This window comes from Aplysia californica, unplaced genomic scaffold (assembly GCF_000002075.1).
Source record: "Aplysia californica isolate F4 #8 unplaced genomic scaffold, AplCal3.0 scaffold00985, whole genome shotgun sequence".
In the NCBI taxonomy this organism is placed as follows: Eukaryota; Metazoa; Mollusca; class Gastropoda; order Aplysiida; family Aplysiidae; genus Aplysia; species Aplysia californica.
The window spans coordinates 162,449-168,383 of record NW_004798255.1 but is presented as its reverse complement, the minus strand read 5'-3'; positions in this window follow the sequence as shown (position 1 = coordinate 168,383).

The window sequence follows — 5,935 nt, the reverse complement described above, 5'->3', positions numbered from 1 at the left end:
TCATTTCGTAAGTTCCGCACAAGGTACGGAAATAATGTAAAGGTGCCCTTAAGGCCTTCTTTGATGTCAAGGGTGGAAACGGTCAGTCAGTTAGGACCTGTATAGAATCAGAACTAAAAATTCCCAGACAAAACGACCTCTTCAGGTCAACAAACACACACCGTTCGCACCCTTTTAAACGTCACCGGGTGGAGAATTCAGTAGATGAGTCCCAAGAGACGTCTGTCCGTAGACGAAGTCTGCAGCAATGACTTTCCTACATCTCAACGGTTCGCATTCTCAAGGCATATCTTCATTTACGACTGTACCATTTTCCCGTTCGTTAATTAAGCTACAGAGGACAGAAATATATTCATGATTCCTCGATCGTCTTGAAAAGAAAAGCGTGAACATTCCTCTTTGACATTTTGTTTATTGGCAAAGCTCATATTAACCTTTCAGGTTATATCAACTCCACAAATGCTCTCTATTTGGGCAACCTCGCCCCCTCCCCCTTATATTGCCTTTAGAAAGAGCTCCGCACTGTAAGGTGTACCGTGTGTGTGGCTTTGAGTACTCATTGTTGAGTGGATTCTTGTGTTTGGCACCACTGAACATTACGAACGACGCGTTAAAATGTGTCGAGTCCAAAGGAGGACGTAAAGACCATTGGTGCTCGGAATTCCAGAATTTATACAATATTTTTTTTTAATTCTGTAGCTGAAAAGAAATACTGTTTAAAGGTTACAGGAATAAAAAGATTAGATTTTAAAAATAAAAGGAAAGGAAAAAACAAACCTATCATATCATGACTTTCCTTACAAGGTCTTTTAAATTGTTGCAGTTTTGCATTTATAGATGGCTTTTATAAACGCCTTTTCCGTTTTCGAAAATAAATATTTCTTTGTGAATTTTATGTAAAACAAATTCCTTTCCAATGAATTATGTCTGTTCCAAATTACAACATTTTAGTACAAATCTTATGAGATATGTTTAGGAAAAAAAAGTTGCAGTATTTTTTTTTGTTGGTGTTTTTTTATCACCCTGTATTTACAAAAAAATTGTTGGTTCTGTTTTGGGCTTTTGGGGGTTTTTTTTGTTTTGTTTTTTTGTTGTTATTTTTTTGGGGGGAGGGGGTACATTAGACCGTTAAGAAATGAAGAGACATCAAGAGTATTCCCATGTTTAAAGGCAGTGTTTAATAATGAAGAGACACGAACAAAATACCAGTTCATAACGAATCATAACATACGCGTCCCATTCTTCTTCTTCTTCTTCTTCTTCTTCTTCTTCTTCTTCTTCTTCTTCTTCTTTTTTTTTTCTTCTTCTTTTTCTCCTTCTCCCCCTCCTCCTCCTCTTAAAGACATTCATCAACTGAATTACGTCTTTACCAAGGCGTCGGACTCACAACCTTCAGGTCCAGGTTCGATTCTTGACAAAGCAGTGAAAAAAATTTACATTACATCCGTAAAAAATATACACTATCTTATAAACTGTATCTAGTTCACAGAGATGAAAAGGAGCTTTTAGAAACCAACAATGACTGAAACAATTCAGATCTCATACTATGGTGGTGACTTTGTCAGTATAAGTACCTAAACTACTGGGCCAAGACGAGTCGGTAGGAGGGAACAGATAGAGATACAAATTTAGCTTGTATAGGGGGTAGTGTTTTTGTGTTTGCATCCATACGTTTTGTCTTTTTTTTTAAATACGTGTGCACTTGCGTTGATGTTATTTGGACTTATCCTGTTTAGTATACTTTTATTTCACGGATTGTTTTCAACCGGATTGCTTATCGAAAATAAGTAATTAAGAACCATGACTGGTGGGTTGACCTGTTGGACGACACACCGTCCCGGAGCGAGAGGAGTCATCACAATACAACGAATCCATTTTACCCGGGGGAAGCCCCCCCCCCCTATACTTCCTAACAGTACAGCCCTCCTCAGTTCAACCCTGCATGCTACCTGTTAAGCACAAATTTTGAAAAATAAAATAAAGTAATAGTAATAATAATGAATAATTTTAATATAACATTAATATTGCAAACAATAGCAAGACAAATAATAATAAATGAATTAAATATCATCTGCTCCGTTTGGGTACTCCAAAACTAGCTATGACACGGGTGTGTAACATTTCCCCATTATTGACAATGTATATATGCGTGCTTGTTGGAATGAGGGTGAGCGACAGATAGTTGAGGATAGTTCAGAAAGTACATTGAATCTTGGAAACGAAATAATGTTTATCATCCTTATTCCCCTATTTTCGTACTCATTACACAGAGCCTTGCACTTCACCTTTTCATATGCTGTCTTATTTTTGAATCGTTTTTTCCACAAAAACTTAAACTAATATCTTATTTACTTGTTCTAATACATTGTTTGGTAAGGAAATGCTTGCATAATGAAATTGAACTGTGTTATTCCAAATGTCTTTAACAGATACAATTTACCTAAAATTGTTAGATCACGCTGTGACCATCTTCCCAGTGCTCTGAGTAGGTTGTCTACCTTGCCGATACAATTTTTGTCTGCCGCTGTTTTGTGATTGCTGAAGTACAAGCCAAGAATTTTCATACAATATGTGAACTGTAATTCTATACCTGCAGGGTCAATGTGCTGCCCATTTGTAGACATGGCAAACGTTTTGTCTAGGGGGGGGGGGGTCCCTTGGATTATTCAGGACCCTTTCTGTTACCTTGGGCAGGGTGCCGGCAGTTCGACTGGGGCATGCTAGACTACGGTATAACTGACTTTGGTTCGATTTCCAAGCACGGTGTTCTTGAACTTGGATTTAATTATTTGTTTATTTTTTTAAAAAAAATTTTAGGGGGGGTTCAAGGCTCATGCTTTTCTCAGGCTTGTCAAAAATGGGCGTTAAGATCAGAACATTCGCTCTTTCAGTAGCTTAACAGTACTTTTTATTACCTCCACCTTCATCTTTTCCAATGACGTAGTCTGGCTAGCCGCTGGGGAATCTACAACCTTCGAATCAAGGTCAATCATCAGTGGGTGGTCGGCAAGTGCTCTGGTATGGTTTGCTCCTTCTTTCCTATCAAACATCTAACTTTTTTACCTTCTTTTTGTGTATGTTACTCTCTTGTAATACATCTATTCTCTCCGGCACTTATATGACCTTATTGTGTTGCAAATGGCGTAAAACTCTAACTAAAACTTTCACAATAGACCAGTCCATTCTCTGATGTTGTTTTCTCATCGTTCCCTCTATCTACCGCTTCATCTTCTTTCTTGTGCTTCCCGCTGTTGATCCCGTGACGTGCCTGTACCACCCCAGGATGTGTCTTTCACTGAAATCAAAAGGTCTTCCAACAGACCGATGACTTTTCCAATTCTGCTTCTCACAAACAGTACGTCTTATAAAGCCATTAAAACACTTACTCATCCACTGGAAAATTAATCTCTTCTCGGTGACTGGAGAAACAGTCTAACTTACTGCTTATTCGTGTTACAGGATTTCATTTCCCGTTGCAACTACAACCAAAACCAAGAACATTTGATAATGTCCTTCGAGGCTAATGGCAGACGAATTCGCCAAGGAGTCAAAGCAAGAACACGTTGAAAAAGCCGAGACATTTGTTTGGTCTTCTGCCGAAAGGTACACCAAAAAGCATTGCCTTGATGAGACACTTTGACCAATGTGCTGAGCAAGCAAATCAACGCCCTCTGATGAGGCTACCACACAGATTCGACGTATAGTTTTAAAATATGAAGGCTGATCTAGTAAGTTGAGCAAACGTGGGTCTATAGTGAGCGATGCTTTGGACGTAAGTTGCAGTACTTGTGTTCGATTCATTTCCGTTTCTGAGTGGCTAGATCTAGGACTGGCAGAGTTGAAATGTTCCAAATATGTCTGTAATGCGATGTTTAATTTTTGCACAAACTCCAAAGAAATTTCTTCCATTTTGTCCCAAAAGTGCAGAATGTGCACAAGCAGACGGACAATGCGTAAAGAGGTGTTTGTGAAGGGGTCGAAGCCTAGTGCCGAATGTTCGGTGACGTAGCCGTCAGGCCCTGTGTCGACATCGTACTGAAACTCCGAGTACAGAAAACAGCGCAGGAAGGATCCCAAGTTATCGCCCTGTCTGAGACTGAGCGGAATGTCTTCCTCCTTGAACAGCACAGCAATATGAATGCTTCGCCGGCATACACCATCTTGTCTCAGTGTGAATCCTTTGCGGCATTTCTGAGCGACACAGGAAGCCGCCGAGGCCACAGAAGGCAGTTCATGAGGAGCCAGAGAACAGTGTATCTCATTCCAGTTCACCGATTTGTGAAATGAAGACGACCCTTCAGATCGAAGCACAATCTCATTTTTTTTATCAAGCTCGAAGATTATGGAGAAGTCGATAGCGCGCCTAGTTTGATGAAATGGTGACACAGGTTTGGTACCATTCGCCACTCCTTCGTTGCATTGTAAACAGTAAATATTGTTGTAGAGCTTATCAGTTTGCGCCGAGACAACATAAGATATAAACGCTGTGCATTTATAAAATAATTCGTGAAGTTTGTTGTCTGGACCGTTTTCACACGTACCAATGCTTTCTGGTAAACAGGAAATACTCGAACTATGATTGTAAAAAGCAGATGGGAGTGTAAAAAAAGTATCTTTCGCACCCTTTAGTATCTTGGACAGCTTCGTGGAATCCCCACCAGTAGAAATGGGATTCATTTCGATAATCATGTTCAGGCGAACCAGTTTAGAAACCTCAACTGGGCCTAAATTGCATTGGAGGACATACATAGTCTCGAATACAATTCCAGTGTTCAGGTCCAACACCGGCCCTCTGCTCGCTTGCCGCAAAATCTCGAAGGGTCGAATACTCAGAAAGGTCTCCTCTCCGGATTCGCTTATTAGATCTGTAAGTGGACTGGATACAATCGGATACGAGGTCGAGGGTGAAGCTGTTTCCTCCCACGATACCGATGGGCAAGAGTCGACTATCAACAGTCCTGTTAACGAACAGTAAGAGTAGGCAGCGGACATGTTGAAGAATTGAACGACAGCGTCCTCGTAAACGTGCTTACATTCTTGTGCAAAGTCCACGCAACAGTTTTCGTAGACAACACATTTGGCCTCGCAGGAGCACGGTATGGCTATTGGAATGTTACAATGTCCCCGGCACGTTGCGAAAGGGTCTCCCTCGACAGGTATTTCATTCTGAAGATAATTGAGCCACTGGTCACGGAATCCTCTTGGTTTGTGGCTGACGAGAGCGAAAGTGCCGACCGCGACAGCAGAGACCAAAACGAACGCCAAATTCATTATATCTCACAACAAACAGACCAAGCACGCCTAAATTTCGTAACCAGTCTGAAGAAGTATATCAAGAGCGTCGATTCAGAACTCGGAAATTGCATTTGAAGCAAAAGGAAAACTAAAATAATTTGTTCCCCTGCTTTTGGTCTTTAGAGAACATAATGTATGTAAAGGGTGAGATGCGCACTCTTATATACAGCGAGTGGTTTATAGGTGGCAGGGGTACCTGAACACGCCGCTAGCTGTGAGCAGAAGCTCTCCATAGATCCCTTTTCAAAAAAAGGAACGAAAGAAGAAAAGCTCACAAAATACTCTAAAATGCGAACAGTTTGAGACGGCAACCAAGACATGATTAGATTCTCTGAAATACGAGTAAGTAAGGGAATGACGTTCCATGGGGGAATTGTGGGTAATACAATAGGAACTACCTGCAGGCAGGCGGATATGTGATTCTAAAAAACGATTAATTAAGGAGAAGTATTAAATCAAACGTGTGTCGATCTTATACTACGCCTCGCATCGCCTTCGGTAGTAGTAGTGTGCTAACTAAATTACTAAAGAAAAGCATACACGCGCACATTGACTCACACAAAATGAGTGAGTGAGGGACGGAGTGAGAAAATGTGTGTGTGTGTGTTTGTGTGTGTGTGTGTGTGTGAGAGAGAGAGAG